Below are 22,207 nucleotides of genomic sequence, written 5' to 3' on the forward strand. Positions count from 1 at the left end.
GATTTTGGTGCCTACAGATCCTCAGAGAAAAGTGAGAATTGTTATTGAGTGAATCCCACTGTGACAAGCTTCAATTTCTGGATTTCAGTGCAGGGTGATCCTGGAGAGGATATGAAATCCTCTTTATGCTGTGAAACAACACTAGAGAAATAACACTACTGCAGCCGCAGAGCAAGTCTGAGGCTTCAGCACTCAATTTTGGGCTTGACAAAGAACAGCAAGTGAATTTCATAAAGGAGCTCTCTGCAGCTCCACTTGTTTTTGGGTTTTTTTTGTGGCAGGACTCTTGATTGAATAAGCTACTTACGTGTTGTCCTTTTTGAATGTAGCATTTCTCATGCATACTTGCATACTTTGTCCTGTTGGGCTCTTGCGTAAAGAGATGGCAGAGAAGAGGACTCTTCATCAGATGGTTCTGTCACTCTCAGTTCTTTGTAAGAAAAGCCTCACTCGTAAGCTTAGACAAGATCCCCAATCCTGACAGCTACATTAGTGAGCAGAATTGTATTCCCAGTCACTGAACTAGTGTTGCCTTGCTTTTTCTAGGCAGCAGAAATCCAGGGGAGTGGATTGTGTGCATCAAACTTTGAGATATTGCTCAAGTCCATGTGGAGAACTAACTCTGTTCTTTATAGCAAAGACCATCTTTAGTTCAAAGAGCAGGTTGTAAACGACCCATAAACCTTGTGGGTGGCTGCTTCTGCTAATCAGTATTTTTAGATGGAACTTTTTAGTGGAGATGGGAAGAAGTACAGTACAGAGGAGAAAATTAATACAGGTAGATGTCATTTGTTTTGAGGATCCAGAAACAAAAAGAATAAATTGTCTCTGTGAATACAGTGTTGATTTTCTTCTTTGAGGCTAGAAGTGTGTACAGTATTTGCACACAGACAGTGAGCAAAGCAGCTATAATGTACATTTTAATGTCGCTTGGACTACTTCTGAGATTGCTTTTTCTTATTTTGGTGGACTACATTGCTTTTTCTTATTTTGGTGGACTATGCTGTACTATCTTTGGTTGCTTCACAGTGATTTTTTAATTTATTTATTCATTTCTATTTTAAAGAAATGTATATTGAATGATTATGAACGTACTTAATATGTGGACCTACACTTCCATGAGAGACCCTAACATTGGATTTTTCCAAGACTGTTTAGGATTTGATTCCTTAGGAGAAACAAGCATCAAGAAACCACCAGGCATTGTGCTGGGTTCTAAGAAATGAGGATATGTTTGGTTTCTTCTCCAGAAAACATTTGGGAGATCAGTGTAGAGTTAATGTAGTGTATTCAAACAATACTGGATAAAACAAACAAACTGGACCTCAGAGTATTTAGTTTCAGATGTATATTGCAGGTGTTAAGTAAGAAAAATAATCTTAAGTTATAATCAACAAAAATAGAAGTGGTTTGTAATAGCTCTCTAGTTTCCACATTAGTAAGATATTAAAAAACTTAGTGTAGAGTGACAGAAGGTTGTTATGCAGGTTTTGGTCACTGCTGATGTCCTTCTCTGGGACTGCATCCTTAATATTTTAATATTCCTGCATGAGATAAGATGCAGAAATGACACATAGTGTGTATTAATCTTGTTAAGTCCTTATGAGGGTCCTAATTGTTCCAATGATTACTTCTTGTAAGAAGTTGGCTACCCTGGATGCATTAGGGAGAGCACAGCGCTCAATAGAATGAATTGTGTATTCAGATGTACTTTAGCTTGTGCTTTAGTTGCAAAAAGTCTTGTCTGCCTATCATGAAAGTATGGTGGATGACGTCTGGAGGAACAGTTCCAATGCCTGGCGATTAATAAGAGCTTTTTCAAGAGGAGCTTTTAGTAGAAGACAAGCACATAGGTTACTGAGCAGTCCAGAGAACAGTGTACTTTTTGTACTGTTTCTAGTATGTTGAGATCAAATAACTAATTAACAGGAGAACAATTTATAAGGATGATTCAAGTACAAGAGTAAAGTGCTTCTAAATATTAATCTATTGCATATATTCTTTATGGTTGTAATAAAACCTTGAAAAGTAGACATGGGAGACTGAAATGCCTTGCAATTGCTAGTAATGCTTTTTAAAATAAATTCCCTTTACGTGAAAAATACTAATGTAATGTTTTGGTGAGATGGTAGTAATGACTTGTAATGATTCCTAATGCATCTCTGTGCAGTGATGTGAGAGAGAAGCTTGGTAATCATGGTGTGGCAGGTCAGTGTGCCTGCAGTGCTGCAAAAAGAGCTGGGAGCTAAAGGAGTTATGGCCAGCCATTCTGAGGAGCAGATGCTGTGTAAATGACTCCTACGGCAGGGTGAAGGTCTAACCTAGCTGTGAAGTATTGAATTAAGCACGGGAGAACTGAATGCTTGCAAGTGCTGGAGTCTGGCTGTGGTACCCAGCTGTTTTACATGAATGAATCAAGGATCTTGGGTCCCTCCACTTCTTTAAAGTCTTTTCAAATCTCTATCCAAAAAAATCTTATATAAGACACAAAATAAATACAAGACACATGAAAGCTTTTCTGTAAAAGTGGGAAATGCTAATAGGGTCTGTCTTATGGTTTCATAACAATACTTAGGTAGAGAAACTTGAGTTTTGACACCCAAAAATTGTCTTGCTGAGCTCACACCTCGATCTCACATGACAAGGGTTACCTTCTTGAAGTTAGTCTATTCCATTTCATTGTTCTAACCTTGGGAGCTATGGTACGGTGTACCCAAGCATGTTTCCAAAATAGGATATGAAAAACAGCTTAAGAGTCATAGCACAGAAAAGAAACAGTTGCTGTGACATGTGTAATGTATTCCCTTTCTATTCACTAAAGAATTGTATCTTTAACTAGTAACTTGTGAAACAGTGTCATGATCCATTTATAAACTAGAGGGGGATATGTTTTAATGGTTGACGTTCTCAAAGTGTTATCTGCTGGCCTAATTCTTCAGGAGCATGTGTATGTGTAGATGAATATGTTATGAATTCTGAGGTGGATTTTTTTGAACAGCCCAGTCTTTTTGAAGTACAAAGGTTTGCATATTTCTAGCATTCAAAACCCTAACGTAACTCTGAATCCCCTCCTGTGTTGATTCTAAGTGATCACTGATGCTTTCAAGACACTAATACAAGCTGTAGAATAATTCGTGGCATATGACCAAAATGTATCTTGCTTATTTTGAAGAAGTGGAGTCCACACATGTTCACAGAGGTTTGTGAGACAGTTCTTTGTAAATCTTAGCAATCATTTTAAGTCAGAATATGCCTTGTAGCAGAGACTTCAGCCTTCTTCATGTTTTGTGAAAGCTTTTCTCAGTGTTTCTTCTTTCTTTTTAGTTCTTGCTTGATTTTCTGGCATTTGTTGATGTTTGGGAGATTGCTGTCACATTTCAGTGCAAAGATTTGGGTGCAAAACAGCTTTTCTGATGTTAACTAGTGTTAGCAGTTAACTTTTCTGCTGTAAGAGATGCTCTTCCTGCCATTAGGTAATCTCTGTATATTGTTGATTCAGTTGTGTGTAGAAATGTGTTACACTTAACATAAAAAGTTACTTGCTCCTGGTTTTATGCTATGGTAAAACAGACATCCTCATGCTCTGGTTTAATGCTTTGTGCTGTTGTTAAATCATACAGACAGGGATTCTGTAGCCTGGGGATTCAGTTTTAACGTGTACCCAAGCGAGCAGTAAGAAAGCTCTTGCTCTGCATAGGAACCTGTAGGCCTGTAAGCTCCACATTTGCTTCTGACTTCAGTGCTTTCATATCTATTGGATGTAGGTACAAAATGTAAAACTACTTTCTGAAATGGCCATCATAGCTTTCTAATTAGACATTTGGATTTTTTTCTCATGTGACAGAGTTTAAGTGTTCCATATTAGCAATAATGCTTAAATTGATGAAGTGTAAAACTACAGAAATGGGTAACCGGGAAAGGAAGTGAAAATATTATGAACCATATGCCCTAATTTATGTCTTCTTAGAAAATTTGTTTAATGGAATTAAGTATTTTAAATAATTTATCTTACAATTTATTCAATGAAAGGTACAGTAGTAAGGGCAGGATGATCTTTTGCCAGTGTAAGTAAAATACAACTCCTGTTTTGTTCTGGGTAGGAACAGAGAGTCACATTTTGTTGAGGTTCATGTGCATTGTCAAGACCAGATTTTTTTTCTCCTTTCTAGAGACATTGGGTCTATGAAGACCAAATCTTAGTCCTAGTTTCAAAACCTATAAAGCTTTTCAAATGTAAGTTCAAAATGATTATTTAACTTGGTCAAAATACAATATTTTCCTACAGTCTAGATCTTGGAAGTGATTCAACTCGTTCCTCTTCCCTCATGTCCTGAAATTCAGTCCAAAGCAAACACACTTGACATGTAACATAGTAGCCTGAACTGTTAAAAACCTGGCAAAGTTGTAAGCAATTGAGAGGAAACAGGGTGGTAAGTGCCAGGTAACCTTAATCATAGGTGATGCTTCCTGCTCTAGATTTGAGTAGAGAAAATTTAAATGTGTAACTTTTAAAAAGTTTTGGGGTTTGGGGTTTTTTTTTTTAGCAATGGTACTGTTCATAGCGGCAGCATCAATAAGTTCCTCAAAGTTTTCAGTGAACTATCTGACCTTGAGGAGCTTGTGTCTGGATGTTCCAGCCAGACAAGCATAGGAAAACCTTCCTTCTTCTGTCACCACACGTCTCAGTGAATGTTTTGAGAGCATGTATTACACCTGATGACTCTTGTGAGGTCATTAGTACCAAGAGTCCTACTAAGTCCAGTTGACTGGGGAGAGAAGAGTTTAAACTTAGCTATTGTTTGGGCCTTGGTGAGACTAGATTTTGAAATCTGAAGAGCTAGGAAATGAATTCAGCTTGATGAACTTACACTTGGAGAGCGACTGAGAGCTGAAGTAGGAATTCAGTCCATGTAAACACAGCACTTGGAGAGATTCAGATGCTTTGCCTTTTGTATTTATTTGGCAATTCTAATGCTACCAAACTACCTCGTGGTGATTAGAGTTTTCATAGTAATTGGAATGTTATTAGCAAGGATATAGTAAATGTGTCTTCTGAAGTGTAATACTGGTATTGACTGTTGACTTCAGGACCATATAAAAGTACCTCCACCTCTATCTTTTGTTTTCAGGAGAATCATAGTGTTTTTAATGGCTGTACCTATCTGAAGCATTTTGCCTAGGTAAATGAGTTTTGGATGTGGAGTTGTAATTTAGGAGGAGAAATATGAACAAAAATAATATTACTCTTCTTGGGCCCTGACTAGAGAATTCAAGACATGTGAATACAAAGTCAGTGAGTGGAAATGTCATCTTGGAAAACATACAAAATGCAAGGACTATGATAGAAGTGTTATGCACTTTAAGGTATCTGAGTTATAAAGAAAGCTTGTAGTTCATGGAAGTATATCTATGAGTCTTTTATTATACTAAGGTCGTTCTTTATCTCCTACAGTGCAGTGCAGAATTTCTTTCCCTGGAGGTGTCTGAAGTAAGGCTAGAAAAATCCTACCTGATCTTTAATAATCCTTCACACGCATGGTAATACTCCAGAAATGTACTATCATTGTATAATTTACACTTAAATCCTTTCATGTCTGTGCTCCCACCCTCAAAAAAATCCTTTAGTGTTACAGGGAACCAGTGATTGCCTACTTAAAATACCTTGTCCTTGTTGCCAGTTTAGACTCACCTGCTTAGACTGATTTATTGTGGTTTGATTTGGCTATTTTTTTTTTTTCAGATAGTAAGACTGAAAGATACATTTCTCCCATTATGGTTAATAGATTCAGGAATTATTTTGCAGATTGGGAAAAAATGGACTTCGTATAATAAAAATACTGCCTGGGTAATTCATAAGGAAGATAACTTGTATTGTTAAGCTTGCAAGTTTCACTTGTATTTGTAGGCCAAATATTGCTCTCCTGTGTTTTCCACCATTAAGCAGTAATGTTATTCCATTAGTAAAAAAGCACTGCTACTTTGGCTTTCAAAAACACACACAAAATCAAATAATAGATTGTACTGAATTATGAAGAACTGTGATATTTGTTTATAACTCCTCACTTAGTTATTGCTCTCAGTGCTCTGTGTTACAATTTAATCACTGCTCTGCCTCTCTTGAGCTCATGCAGGCTGGTGTGAGGCAGAGAAGGGACTGAGCAAAATGACTGGCAGTTAATTGTTTCAGTCAGTCAAGAGACTGATTTATTTCTTTGAAGATGAGTGTAAAGGAAATGAGAATGGCTGTTTTTTGTAACTTATGTACTGAATAGTCATCAGTTGAACTGTAGAGGTCATACAGACAAGTTAAAATAGTTCTTGAGAAAGAAAAAAACCTCACTAATGTCCTGTCATCCACACTGCACACAGTCTTTTGTGGACCTTGTGATGTTCAGTGTGGCCTGAAAAGAGAGAACAAAGAATCCTTTCACTTACAGGATTGTCACTGAAAAGAAACTATATGAAGAACTAAAACACAAGGTGTTAGAAGTCTTTGTTGTCCTTCTGGTTGGTATATACAGCTGCAAAGTTTCTAGCTGTATTCAGGATGATGATATGGCAGAATGTTTAAACTGAAATATCAGTGGACTAACAAATGAAACCTTTCTCTGTGGAATAGGGCAGGTGGTATGAATATCTGTGAAAATGGATCCTTTTTGGAGTTACAAATTATAACTCAGCTGGACCGAAAATAGGAGTAAAAGCATTGGTGGAATAGTATATCTCTGCTTTAAAAATATTCACAGCTATGCCTCATATATATTAACGTTTTCATTACCCACTTTGATGCAATAGAAATCATGTAATTTTACATTTCTCTCCCCCTCTTCCCTCAGCTGAACTTTGCCCTTTTAGTAACAATATTTTTTCTTATGCTGAAGTGATGTTTTCAATATGAAAAAAATCCTTTTGAGATAGTTAAAGCAATATAACATGACAGCATTAGATACTATGTATAAGATAGAGAAAATTCAACCAAAGATTTTTGCTAATGGTATATCATAATTTCTTTTGCCCAATTCTATATTCCATATGAACTCATACAGATATAAAACACAGAGGAAGCAAGCAGTCAGTTTTGAATGAAATTAGGTCTTTCTAAGACTTTAAACCTCTGTACCCACTGAAAATCTGTGCACAACAGTCATTGCTTTTACAGCAGGAAAGATACCTTGCCTATCAAGACAGTGCTTGGGTGAGGTATTCCCAAGAAGGCCCACTATAGCCTAGCCTGCATGTCATGTTCTTTTTTCTAACCTAAATCCTCAGGTTTTCAAACAGTTTCATAAATTGTATGCACTAAACTTTGATGAAAATGTGGCTACATGCCAAAAAAATAGAACTACTTTAACAGAAGCTTTTGATGCCGACAATAGAGAAACTTTTTGCTGTCTTGTGGAAAACTGCGTGGCTGAAACTGTGGCTACAGAGACAGAAAAGGTGATTTGCCTCTTGGTCAGAGGGAAAACTTACAGGCTTTCCTCTAAACGCACTCTGGGGAAGTGAAGGTGTCTATGATACGAAACGAGAGAAACAGCCTTTCCTGTCGCAGTGGCTGGATGGCAAAGAGAAGCCTCACTTTTTAATGATACTGATTTCTGGATGTTTTATGCATGTTACATGTGCTGCATCCAGATGAATGGGTATTTCTTTTGATGACAGCCATTAAGACACAGATTTTGAGAACTGTTTTATCTCTTTCACAGGGAATGTGCAAGATATGGTGATAGATGCATGATCATGATGGTTTTGGAAGATGAAGGAGAAGAGAAAAAGGGTGCTGTGGGCAGGAAATGCAGCCACTTCAGCATTCCTTTTCCCTCCTGTCTTTTTTCTGAGTTAACAGTCCATTCAGTCTGAATACAGATCTATTCTTAATGTGCTGAGCTGCATTATTTAGCCTACCACTGCAAGCCAAATTGTTATCCCTGGAGATAAGATGGCTAAGTTGATTTAATGGAGCTTTGTTAACCTAGAATTTCATTTATATATCCTCTCGTATCTCTCCATTTTAGGCTCTTTGTATTTATTAAGTATGATCTTGACAAAAAGACACAAATATACACTAATAGCAGCTATTTAGCCAGCTCCTCAGTGTCTTGGAGAAAGCTGTCGAGGAGATCCTTGTAAGAAGCAGTTAAAACTTGCTATTAAGTCCTGTAGTGTATGTGTTTTGCACTCCATCGATCCTTTAGAAGTGAGACACTGAAGAAGCAGGTCTCTATTATACTCCTTGGCTGTGAGTAATTACTGAGAAATAATGAAAAGAATACCTGAGTGTTTTATTCATAATCTATTTAGTGGCTGCATTCCTTACTGCTGCATGTTTCGAATACAGTTGGCTAGAATGAGTAGTTGAATACACATTCAACCCCTCACTAAAAAGATCTACAGCAGTTAAAAATAGTGAGATGTGCTTGCTGAGAGAGAGATCAAATAATCCCCTGGAAGATGATGGATAAGGATTACATAAAAGAGAGAATCTGCAGTGTTGTTCCTACAGTATCTATTTCCATTTTCTGTGAAATGACTTTCACTATTTAGGTTATTTCACATTTTGTTATCATCTCTTGGATGGAGATCAGGTTTGAGATTTACAGTCTCAAAATAGGTTCAAGTGGTTCCTGATGATGTCTGGAATAATTGCAAGGTTTTAGGAGCTGATATGGTGCAGATGAGTGCATAATACAAACAAGAGCATTTATTATCTATATTGCCATTCCATTCGCCAGAAGTGTGGATTTGGGCCCTCCTTCCCTTCAGCTTCCCCCAGTGGTGCCAGGCACTGTTTAAAACAGGGGGAAAAGAAAAGGAAAAAAGAAGATATTTTAGAATGCTTGGCAGTAGAGACATTAGGAGTTTTCTGTTGAAGAAACACCAGAATGATGGGACTGTGGTTATCAATTAGCAGTGTCAAGACTCAAATGTTGGCATATTCTATTACTTTCGTTCTCTTTCATTAAATCACATCATAACAGACATATTCAAGATGAGATTTTAACAACAAAGAATTGGCTTTGGAGAACTATGTGGCTCTGCTTTAGCAAGGCAGCCTGGATATCCCCAGCCCCACCCCATGAAGATGTTTGTTTGGTAGAAAAGTGTGATGATGTAGCTAGAGAGGGTCAGAAATGGGCCGAGTGCAAGATATTAGTGGTTTAATAATAGTATATGTGATAAAAATAGCAATCCCAGCATTGTTTCTCCCACCTCAAGAGAGATAGGATGAAAGAAGCCACTAAAATGATTTTTGCAGTAGTGTTTTGGATGGATTATGAATGTGGCAAGACTGAAATTTACAGACAAGAAGCTGTAGTAATGGACTTGTGAGGCAGTAGCTCACAGACAGGCTGTATAGCTTTTAAACTAACTTGTGGATCAAGATGTTCATAACATTGTACTGAACTTGGTCACTCATCACTGTCTCTAAAGAGAGAGGGGGAAAAAGGTTTTCATGACTGCTAGAACCTATTAGCTTTCCATCTTCAAGCAGTTCATTCTGTAGACCTTTCCAAGGTTGAATTTTGGATGATGCCTGATCCATTACATCTGCATGTAAGCTCTGGCTACCAAGGGATGTGCCCATCTCACCTGACTGGAGTAAGACCACGGACAATAAATCTTTCTGTAACAGATTTTCGAAGGGTCAGGTTTCTGTTTGCAGGATTTGTTGGTGTGTTTCTTAACGGAAAAAAGAAGTTTTGTATTACCTGTAAAATGTTGAGTATTTAAAGCTTTCTGCTTGATAAGTTTTCTTGTTTGTACTTGTTTTCTCATAAATGTCTATTCTTTCCTAAATCATTCTGTCTCCTCAGAGCAATCTTCATCTAAATGTGAGGACAGATTTGCGTCATTAGCAGTATATTGTCTCGAAGCTGAGATTTGCATTAAGGAAAATAGGATTGTTGTGATGTGAGGACAAAAGGTGGTCTTGCCCATATTGCCATGTTTGTCCATAATTGATGTGTTTCTTTCCTGTTAGTTTCAAAGGATTTCTTCCTACTCCAGAGTTAAATGGACCCCTTCGGTGTTTACATTTATGCAAATTAACTTTGTGTCATGGGTTGCAACATTAAAAAAAATGGTGCCAGATATTTTACATGCCTTTGAGTATTAAAGTGATTACAATTACCTACATAAAAGGAGTTGCTTTATTAATTAATTAACTCAGAGAAAAAAGGCTAGTGACCCTCTGAAGGCATATCAATAACTGAAAGATTAATTATGCAAATGAGATCCGTCTTTACTGTTCATTATTCATAGTTTAACATGAAAATTGCCTTTTAAAATAATGCTTCATTCATATATTTCAATAAATGTCTAATGTACTTGGGCTGTCATTTGGATCTTGGTTTTGAGACAAAAGCCTCTGCATTGACATTGATAGAGACAAGACTACTCGTCCCCAGAGAGAATTCATTCAGGTCACCTGTACCCAGGTACTAATTGTTGGCCTGGTATTTTTTTGAAGGCTTGCTCTCTGAAGTAGTAATCCCCTTTGTGAATGAGTTCTTGCAAAATTTGTGTTGAAACAGACAGAGTTCCTACGTTGTGTAGGTAGGGAAGGGAATGAAAGAAGCAGCAAAATATTTGAAGAGCTTTAGTGAGTTTTATGTGGTTTCAGAGAGGAGGTGCTAGTTGAGCTACAGAACTTGACCAGCTTCAAGTCCTGTTTGAGGCTGCTGAGCTGTGGGACAGACTTTTTCTTTATTGAGTTAGTGGAGGCATTACCAAGGCAAGTAAATACCATAAGGAAAACAAAGTTAGACCATTTGTTTGATTACTCTAAACCTATCCACTCATTTTTGACATTTAGCAAATGTGACTATACGCTGCCTGTCAAGCGCTGCAGGTGATTTCATAAAAGTTGTGAGAATACTTTCCTTTGGAAGAGCTTTGCCTTTTTATTTTCTGAAGTTTCACAGAGTGCATTAGCAAACTCTGATAAACAACTCCTGGGTGGTTTTATTCCTTTTCTTATCCCTAAAGACAACAGTCGAAGGTTTCCAGGGCAATTTCTTAGTCAGGTGTCTATATATATACCTACAAGAAGAGAGAGAGGAAGAGCTGTTTTCTTCTTTATCAGCTGAAGGGCTGTGCTGCAAATAATCTTGTTTCAGTTTTGAGTATGCAGAGTAGCTATGCAATCCCAGAAAAATCTTTACCTTCCACTCCCTGAAGAGTACCTGCTTGTAAGTGTAAGATGTTAAGATTTCCTTGTTTATTTCCCTAGAACTTGCCATGCCAATTGCAGACAGGGCTGCTGAAGAACTATGTCCCACCCCTCCCCTTGTAATGTGATGGATTGTGGAAGTCCTGATTGAAAATTCTAATCACAGCCTTGCAGTCCTTCAGATCACAACCCTTGACAGTTGATTCACTCCTTTTCATGCCTGCTGCCTCTGACTGCTTCGGGTGCCTCTTATGCATGAGTCTATCATTAGCACACAAAGCATGATGGATTGGTTGGGGTACCTCTATCCTTAGAACCTGGGAAATGCTTCTTTTTCAGAATCAGAGAACCTGTGTGTGACATCGTCATGAATGAGAGAAGAAAGTAATACAGTATTGGATGTGCCTGTTTGCTGCCACTGTTTAGAGAGAAAATGATGCATTATGGGGAATGTAAGTATATGGCCTGTTTGTTTGGGGTTTTCACTCCTCACTGTGAACATGGGTCTTAGACATTGCCTAAGCTGAGCCTGGCAAATGCCTAGGAGTTCTAATACTTTTTGAAAATCAGAACTCTAAAGACTTCTGAAATTTCTACTTAAATGTCAGCCTGTTTATGAAATCTTTGAACTTTCAGTTTAATCTGATGACCAAAAAGGATTAGGAATAACTGGGTTTGGTATCAAATGTGGACGTGGTTCACTTTTGTGGATTCTCTTCTATAGAAAAGAAAACTTTTCAGCAAGAAAGTTTTGCAACTCTTTGCATCTTGCAAATGCTTTTATTCATCTGTGTGACTTGGCATTTAATGTTTCAGTGAACAAGACAGTTAAGTTTTGGCTCCAGTGAAAGATTGATAGGAGCAATTTTCCAATGTGGTATCAAAACAAAGTGAAAATATGTCATGTTCAAATACAGAGCTCTGATGTGTCATGTGGTCTTGTAATAAATGAAATAGCACTACAAACTTGACACATTTGCAAGAAAATGTTTTTGAATTTATGATGATTAATTTTCAAGATGAACTGCAGTAAAAAAAGTCTTAGTAGATACTTAAAGAAGGTAAGGGGAAGTGGTTTTCTGAAATGAAAGCAAGCAGGTAATGATAAGGCTGCCTTCACTGTTCTATCATGCTTTCTAAGTTTTGTGCAGTGAGTAAATTGATATTCTGGCTGCTGCAGCTGCCACTCATGCAAGTGTAACATCTCGTAGAAATTCCCCTTCTTGGATTTGTACTGTTGCTTTATATTGATTGTCTCAGAAAGAGGAGTAATGCAAAGCAGAGCTGAAGGTTTTCTACCAGGACTGGTGATTCTGTCCAAGCCAGCAAAATAAAACAGCACTGAACCTAGAGAGAAAACAGAAGTAGCTCTGCAGTTCCTTGAAAGAAAACCAAACTCAACATCTTCATTCATCTTGAGCATTTCCCATGAAAAAAAATTGACTTTGTTTTGCATTAGGACAGCTAAATGCAAAGAATATTGCTTGGTAGGTTATAAGCTGATTTATTTAAACATTGTTTGGTTAGTATTGGGCTGAAAACGTGCTTTAATGCCATTTATACTTAGGAAGAAGTCAGCCATACATGCCAAGTGCTTACGTTTTATTTGTATTGATTTAGGTTTATTCCTAACGTGTAGGGTTCCTTGCTTCACTTCTTTCCATTTCATTGTGTTTGCACAGATGCCTTGGCAATCAACAGGTGCATAATAGCTTTGTGCACCCATTAGTGCTATGTAGTTGCTGGCAAACATGATTTAATAGACTGAATGAAGGGACTATACACAGGGACAGATCCTGGATCCTGTGTAAATGGGTGTAGCTCTGTTGCCCTAGCATAGCTGTTTTGAATTTGTTTATTCCGTGCTGTTACAGATCAGAAACTATTTTAAATTGAGTGACAATTTGCATTTTAATTCTTTGGTATCATTTAGTTTAACTGACACTTGCTTTTTGAGTTACAGATTGCCAATTGAAGATTGTCTTAAGTAGTTACAGTCCTTTATACATATATATGTGTGTCTGTGTATGTATACGTATAAACACACACACATCTATGTGTATAAATGCTTCTTGTTTTCCAGCATCCATTATGCCGCTTTGTGCTTCTCTATATTAAGATCTTAAGTGTTGAGATTGAACAGGACAAGGGGTAATGGAAAGAAGCTGGAACACAAAAAGTTCCATTTAAACATAAGGAAAAACTTTCACTGCTGAGGTGAGGGAGCCCTGGCACAGGCTTCCCAGGGAGGGTGTGGAGGCTCCTTCATGGGACGTCTTCAAAACCCACCTGGACACATTCCTGTGTGACCTGATCTAGATGGGGGCTACTTTGGCAGGGGGGTTGGACTAGATGATCTCTAAAGGTCCCTTCCAACCCCTACCATTCTATGATTTTTTTTTTTAATATGTAATTTAGTATCCTGGGTTCCTTTTAAGCTTGGATCTTGGTAAGTGAAGGCAGACTGATCCAAGAGACATTGTCAGATTGCATGTGAAGTCAAGATTTCTATTTCCCCAACAAAAAAGTGGATTTCTATCTAGCCCATTTTACAGTCCAATACCACTCTTTATTAAATACTAAAAATATGATCTGTAATGAAAATGAGAGAAAAGTATTGATATGTTCATCTTTTAAGCAATAATCAGCGTGGCTTGTCTTCAATGGTCTAGGCTTCCATTTTAACATCTAGTGACAAAGTAGAAAGGCTGTACAAACATATGGTACTTTAATTAATGGGGGCAATATTAAGCTTTGAAAGTCCTCTAGAGCTTTTTGTCTCTGTTGGAGCATTCTCTGTGCTGTGAATCTTCCCTAATAGTTAAAGCAAATGAACTAAAATAGCCTTTGGGCTATTTTGTTGCACTGTGTTGTGGGGGGAAAAAATTAATCCTCTGCCATTTTGCATTTGCTGTCTGTGAATCAAACTGTGAAAGCTAATTTAAAAACTTTCACACTTGGCTTGAATGAGGACTGCCAGTGCTTGGAGAATGTTAAATTGAACACAATTAGCTCAAAGTGGGCTAGCTTAGCTATACCCATCAGTCTCAAAGAGCCCAGGCTTAATGAGTGCTCTGATAAACTAACACAGAGGTTACAGGAAAGAATTTAAAGGACATTAAGTTCCTGATAAAAACTTACCCCATATAAAACGGATCTTTGAAACCAAAACAGTCTGTACACCAAGGGAGAGGGAGCCCTGTGGAAGGTAGATGTGGTGCTGCAACTGTGAAAGGGAAATTAAACAAATGATACATTTCCTTAAGACATAAATGATGTAAGTATTTTTAAGTGTAATACATTGTATTAGCAAGAAAGTACTACTTATGGTCTCTGAAGTAGTTGAGTGTCATAGATATTTAAAGGAGGGAGCTGGTACAGCTAGACTACAGTGAAGTCCCGGAATGCTTAAGGGAATGATGGCTGTACTGGTGCTAGTGTTTGTTTAGAGAAGTCATGTGGTTTTGAAGTTAATCTTTTAATTGTATCTGTTCATCAAGTGCTACATCAACCTATACTGAGGACATGAAGTCCAAACTTTATCAATTAAGTGAAATTCTATCCTTGATGTGTAAGTTGAGAGTAGCTTTCAGAGTGGATGTGAGCAGATCTCTCAGACTGCAGATGTGACAACCACTGATTTTTCTGATAGTGTTTGAAGAGTGTGTAAACCAGCATTTTACATGTCATCTCTTCTCATGTGAGCAACATGAATTGAGTAGACAACAGCAACATTTTTAGTTAATGAACCTAGCCATAAGCACTATTTGCATTTAACATATTTTCAGGAGGTAGCATCCAGTCAGAAACTTCCATTAATTCTTTTTGCATGAATCTTTTGTGCATGAGTGCATACATTGATGTGTGGATTTGTATACATGTGTATGCTATTAGTGTATTAAGTGTTAAAGCACATATAGTAATTCAAAAGGAACCCCTGAAGAAGTTTCATTATGCATGTAAATATATTCAGCAGAAGACTTAAAATAACTCTTTAATGAAAAAAAAAGAGGAAAAATTGTGCCATTTGACATGAGGAATCTATTTTGAAGTATAGTATATGCACAATCTGTTTTCTGCCTTTCCTTTCTTGAAATTGTTGCCTGAAATATTGTGGTGGCAGGCAAAGGCTTTGCTTTAAGTTTAATTTTAAATTTAATTTGCCTGAATGCTGTCAGGGTATCTTTAAATAGACAGTAAAATTGGAGCTTGGTAATATTTGGCACTCAATTTCTACAGAGATGGCATTCAGGATACAACTTTGGACTTCTAAGTAAAATGAGGAGAAATCACACATGTTGAAAGTATTTTAAAATCATCATTAAGGCTACAGAAATGTGATTTCTGCCTTGATTTGGTTAGTTACGTGGGCAGCAGCGGGGGAGGGTTTGTAACAGTCATATAGATGTAAAGCCGTAAATGAACTTTTCCAATCTGTTAATCCAAATGTTCTTTGATGGATAAAAATAGAATCAAATTGCTTCACATGAAAAAAAATCTGGGCATTACTTACCAAGCTTCACACAGAATTATTCTTACAATAATGTTCTGAATGTTCTTGCAGTTTGATCTTGAGTAGACTGACAGGGGGTTACTTTGCTGCTAAAAGGCTAAGGATCCTCATCTGTGTGTGCTTATGGTCTGGTGGCATCAAGTGTTCTTCAGTTAGACTTCAGGCCTGATAGGAATGCTAAGGAAGAAATACTTGCTGAGGAAATACGGGCTTTGAGGAACTGTTCAACCTTTTACTACATTTGTTACCCGTATAACTTTCTCTTACACTGCAGCCAACTTTGTGAAGATCACTGCAGATCTGCCTGGGTTATTCTCCTCATTGATGTTTCTGAGCCCTTGGATTCCTTTAAGGAGCCCTCTCTGGCCTCGTGGTACTGCCTGCAGCATGGGCTCAGTCCCCGTGAGTGGACCCAGCAGGCAGGATTGATCTGCTCCTCTTGGAGCTGTAGCATTACAGCAGAGCAGAGCATAAATCACAACAGGATATCTCTACTGTGGGTCTCAAGGCATGTGTTCCTTTCAAAGTCATCAATCTGGAGAAAATAAAAGGAAAATAAAACCCTGTCGAGAACATAGATATATTTTCTTGGTTTTGAACCAGAGGCTGTATCGCAGGTGTTCTGAACTTGCCCTCATGACCCCTCTATTGTCATCTTGGGCAATTACAAGATTTTTGACCTAGTCTCCTTACAGGAAACTAAGCTTGGAAACAGGCCTGCCATCTTCAACCAGGCTGCTTCTTGAGTCCTGGCCCTGAATGTACACAGCACTAGAGCTGTATTCCCAGCTGATTAGTTTGGTCAGGTCAGCCCTGTTGTTGACTTGCCAGAGCAGGTGGAACCAGTACCCCACCATCCTGATTTCTCATCACTGCTGTAAGTGAAACCAGCTGGTTCAGGAGTGTCTGCAATATTCTGTTGTGCTTTTGAGGTGGTAGTAGAGAAAGTACCACCAGTTTGTGGTGGAAGGGAACCAAGAAGGTGAGAGAGAAGCTTTTTTTCCTTGTCTGAATTTCCTAAGGTAAGACTTTGACAATTTGACTACTGTGTGTTTTTGTAGTTAGTTGGTTTGTTTTATTTAATTAGTATATTGCTTATAATCATAGAAGCCCTCCGTGAGCATTCAGGACTCAAGACTCTGTTTTGTCTTTCCAAGCACTTTTTGATACTGCTTTGATAGAAAATGACCTGAAAGTCACAGTTACAACTGCACCTCCTGTTTTTCTTTCCAATCCTTCTCTGCCAAAGTCTCATTTGAGAGATACTTCTGTCAAACTCTTATCACATATTGCTGAAGTAACTTTTGCCGGAGCAGGTGCTGAAAGAATGCAGCTTGCAAGCTGAATTCAAGAAGACACTGCAATATGGTTGTGGTACACCTGTGTTGCCTCTTTTTTCTGTGTGTTACTACACACATGCATAAAAATGTAAATTACAATTACAGAGCCAAGCACATCAGTAATGAAATGCTAAATTTAACATTGACCAGATGGAAGATAACTGAATGCAAGGTTGTGTGTGCAGTCATATCATGACTATCTTTCCACATAAAGTCTTAGTACAAAAGATCTGTGTTGGAGGATTGAAATCAGGATTGCAGGAGAAAGGTGGCCACTGCTTGGTGAGCAAAGAGGAAGAAGGGAAGATCTCGTGCATCAGGGCAGCTAGAGAATTGAACAGTATGTATCATTGCTTTTTCTGTATGGCATGCAAAACATCAGCTCCAGTAGGTACACTTTGGTTTGGTAAAGTTATAAGGAGCTAAAAAAAATTAATTCATAATGAGAAATGCCAGACAGCTTTAACAATGTATGGGTACCAAACACCATTGCAATTAAACCAAAATACAATGCCAGTAACCAAAGTAGCAAAATCTCTACAAAATGATCAAAAACCTAATCAAGTTCTGTAAGGAGAATGTTGGTTTTGACTCAAAATGGATTGTTGTGTTTTAAGTTACTCTAATGTGCATTTCTTTGAATAGATTAACTGAGTTAATGCATTAAATATCATGATTTGTAACTGCTATGTAGCTACATGTGGCTTCTCTGTACCTACACATGAAAAATATGAAGTGTTTTCTGTGACTGTGGTAGGAAAGAAATCCAGAAAGCTCTTATAAGCATAGTTTCCAGAAGCAGCAATATTTTTAGACAATGAACCAAACTTTTCTTTGCTGATCTGATATCGTATCATCAGTATTTGTTAGTTTTGGCTTGTTTTTATTTAATTGACTTTATTGCTAGGCACTGTTGTGTACTGTTACTATTTCTGATGTAATAGTAATCTTGTCCTTCCTGCTGTGTTTTTGGAATAAGTGTATCTGAAGATGGAACCCAGCAAAAAAGAGAAATTCCTCTATGCTCTTATTAAAACTGAAGAACGTGATATATCTCGGGCTTTTTAAAATCTATGCAGGGTGAGGAATTTGCTGCAGATGATACTGTGGAAAGGCTTTGCAAGAGGAGGGCAATCAAGTAGGGATAATTAGAGTTACTATTTAAATATGCAGAAAGCAAAAGGCTTATCTGGAAAACCAGAGTGAAGTTATAACGGCGTAAGACTAATGTAAGAATGATTTGCAAGTAATAAAATCACATCTCCCTGACTTTGTAAGTACAAAATAATAAGCAATATTTAATAATGGAGACTGTAATAGTTTGGGTTATAAACCCAGTCGTATGTGGTTTTTACCATTAGATCTTACCTGAAGGGGATAGATTGGTTCAACACTGATAGAGCTGAGCTCTGTGAGGATTACAGGTATTTGGAACGTGTGTGCAGTAAGAAACGAGAGTAATTGCTCAAGATAATCTCCTAGCAGTTAACTCGGAAAAATGATATGAAATTGGTAGGATCTCAGTTCCTGGGTCTTGCCTCTTCCTCCTAATCAGTCTGAATGTATGAAGGAAGGAGATGTGACTCTTACTGCTGGTGTGATTTAAAATTGTTTGATGAAGAACAGGAGACTGTGCTGTTAAGAACAAATCCTCCTTGGCAGAGAAATGGGTAGGATGGTCTTCAAGTTCTTAATCATCTCTGATTTTTGTAGTTCTGTCATTGTCTTTATTAATTAACTTGAGTGGGTAACACAAACATCACACTTCTTCCAAAACTCATATTATTGCTGCCTGCTATTTAGACTGCGGAGCTGAAAAAATGCTCAAAACAAACCAAAATGTTAGTGACACATAGACAATAACCTCATTGAAGGGTTGTTTATCTGAATGGCTTTAATTGGACACCATCTACAGTCTCACCCTTCTGTATTGAGAGCTTGGCTGATTTCTTAAACTGGGCAAGGCCAGGCCTGCCTAATATAGGGCATCGTGAGGAAGCTCCCCAGGTGCTGCTGGATACACTAATTCGGGAGCTGCTTTTCTTCTCTGGGGCTGAGCTAGAGGGCAAGTGCCAAGGATGGCCTACTCAAAGGAGCCAAGGGCCTGACCACTGGTAGTCATTTGAGTTCCCATGGCCATTCCATAAGAGTGTGGATGCTTAACCCAATGGTCCTGGCTACATTCCAAGTGGAGCAATTAAATTCTGCATTCTTAAATTCCCTCTCATTTTAATTGGATTAGGTATTCTTCACCTTTTTGGCTGGCTAAACAACCATTTCTCATTGTAGCAGAGTCTTTATTTCAGATTAGGTTATGTTATCCCTGAATATAATGTACATTGTTTTAAGTGTGCCAGGTGTTTCAGGAGAGCAGTGTACAAAGTAGATCAACATTTTACACACATTTTTAATTGATTTTCTTTGCTGTAATGAAGCACACTAATTTGATGCTTGTTTTTGGTTGCTCTATCAACTCTTTTCTTACCTTTTTCAGACTTTATAAACTGTCTTTGATTGTACAAATATCTTAGATCTTTGTTATATCCAGGAAACCCTCTGTTTCCCCGTGAGTGCAACTGTCATCTCATTTGTGTAAGGAGTGAAATCTAGGGCATCACTGGAAGTTTAGTCTTCAACGTGTGTTCAGATGCTCACCTGATAATTGAGATTGCTTAGTACTTTGCAGAAGCAAGTTTTTAAACAAGGGAATCTGTGCTACATCTCTAAAATATGACTTGGTTTCTAGTGTGCCAGTAACTTCTCTTTGTGTACTAGAGCCTAAGTAATTGATCTTCAGTGTGTGCCATTGCACAGCACTTTAAAACCCAAGCTGTATTGTCAATGCATGCTGTGATTCTGCAGAAATGTTAAGTAATGAATAGGGATATCCAAAAGACCTATGAAGTAATGAGAGAGAATACATGGTTTAAATCTGAGAATTCTAGAAGGTAGAAGTGCCCAGGAGAGCTTGTCAGTCTTCAAGCACCACTTCCTCCAAGCCCAGGATCAGTGTGTCCCAACATGCAAGAAAAGAGGAAAAGGAGGTAGGAGGCCTCCATGGATGAGCAAGGATCTGCTGGGACAACTCAGGCAGAAAGCAGCCATCTATGAGAGGTGGAAACAGGGGCTGGCTTCTTGGGAAGAGTATAAGAACATTGCCAGGGCATGCAGGGGTGCAACTAGGAGGTTGTTCTCCCCCCTCTACCCTGGTGAGGCCTCATCTGGAGTACTGTGTCCAATTCTGGGCTCCTCAACTCAAGAGGGACAGAGGACTTCTGGAGAGAGTCCAGCACAGGGCCACTGAGATGAAGGATATAGAACATCTTTCATATGAGGAAAGGCTGCAGGAACTGGGGCTGTTTAGTCTGGAGAAGAGGAGATTGAGGGGAGATCTTATTAACATTTACAAATATCTAAATGGTGGGTGTCAGGAGGTTGGGACAACCCTTTTTTCTATAGTAGCTAGCAACAGGACAAGGGGTAATGAGATGAAGCTGGAACACAAAAAGTTCCATTTAAACATGAGAAAAAAACTATTTCTCCATGAGGATGACAGAGCAGTGGCACAGGCTGCCCAGGGAGGGTGTGGAGTCTCCTTCCTTGGAGGTCTTCAAGACCCATCTGGACATATTTCTATGTGACCTGTTCTAGATGACCCTGCTTCTGCAGGGGGATTGGACTAGGTGATCTCTAAAGGTCCCTTCCAATCCCTACCATTCTATGATTCTAAGTTTGTGGATACTACAAATCTTTGATATGGATAATATTCAGATTAGTTCATTTAATGGTTCATCTGACCCTAATGATACCTAACTTGTGAGCACCACTGGGCTGTTATCAGAATATGTTTTGCCCTGCATAAAATGGAATTATGTTAGTCAATTCACATTAGCCAAGTCTGAATTCTGTGTCTGGTTGGATTTAGTTGCACTCTGCTGATGACAGAGCTCCTTTTGGCTTTTTGTTTGACCTGGATTTGTGCATCTTTCTTAGTGCTGTCAGTCTTCTTTTATGTTGCTAAGTGTACTCCTGTTACTGAAAATCCAAGATCCATAACCCTTTATTAAATTATAAAGTACATTTCTTGTACCAGTAATATTTACCTTTGGGCATTAGGATTTATTTTTTCCTAGAAAAATAACCTGGTGCAGGATTTTATGGGAATTTCTTACTCTAACCTCTCTGAAAACTCTTGAAAGAAATAAAAAGGAAGAATACAAGATGCAGGTAGCAATGAATACATCTGGGTTTGTTTATTTCTGGGGTTTTTTATTTTTTTAAATAAGGAGCATCTTTATTGTAAGTAATTGCACAGAAGTCTTTTAAAAAAGGAAGATCCCACCTGTGTTAGGGACTATAAATGTTCTATCTACAGCATTCTGTCCCCTTTCTCTGCATTAACTCTAGAGAACTGCTCTAAACTGACATAAAGCCTTTTCCTTGTGGACTTGATTTTGTTGGTATGCAAAGAGGGAGGGTAAAAACAGCATCCTGTCTTTCATCCTTCTGGATGAGGATTAATCATGATCACAGCTGCAGAATAATGCAGATCCTAGCTGCTGGGGTTGGAGAGGGGGAAGGGACAGGCAGGAGGGAGAGCAAAGGACATAGACTGTCTTTACTTCCACATGCCTTTCTTGTCCTCGGAGGCACTGTATTTAGCGGAGGAGTTGCAAAAAGCAGATTCTCAGAAATTATTTTCCTTCCATTGACTTAGCAGATCCTCGTGTATTTCAATTTATGCTTGCTGTCTGCCAGAGGCATTCCTTGACTTCATCTGCACTGTCCCTTACTCCAGGATACAGCACACTACTGTCTTCGCTATATGAGAGCAGTTCATATTAAATAAAGGCACAGATTTGCTGTTGCCCCAGATTACCCTGTTTTTATTTACTTACTTTTTTACTAGTTAATTTTCATGTGTCATTTTTTTTTCTTTAATCATCAGCAATGCATTTAATTTACCACTCATACAGTTTTTGCATGGCTTACTTGTTTTCTTGATGATGCATTAGGCAATGGATGCCGAAATGCTCCTGGCTCAAAGATACACAGATTTAGACCAGTGACTTTTACTATGTCTCTGTAGATAGCCCCTAAATGCCTTGCAGGCCAACTGCTTTTGAAATAGATAAAAGTGTGCTAATTCCTTCAAGGTAAATCAGAAGGATTATGACATCT

General features: G+C 38.2%; 1 protein-coding gene across 4 annotated transcripts in view; it reads left to right on the forward strand.

The window, feature by feature from the left end:
• Positions 1-22,207, forward strand: part of DAB1 (DAB adaptor protein 1) — a 441,779-nt gene that overhangs the window by 300,462 nt on the left and 119,110 nt on the right. The window contains exon 1 of one of the 4 annotated variants that reach the window (XM_062003689.1): positions 11,547-11,625. The exons of the other annotated variants lie outside the window; for them this stretch is intronic. The gene's annotated coding sequence lies outside the window, so the exon portion shown is untranslated. Of the gene's footprint in view, positions 1-11,546; positions 11,626-22,207 lie in introns of those variants that run through there. 4 annotated transcript variants of the gene reach the window in all.

This window comes from Colius striatus, chromosome 10, assembly GCF_028858725.1.
Source record: "Colius striatus isolate bColStr4 chromosome 10, bColStr4.1.hap1, whole genome shotgun sequence".
NCBI lineage: Eukaryota > Metazoa > Chordata > Aves > Coliiformes > Coliidae > Colius > Colius striatus.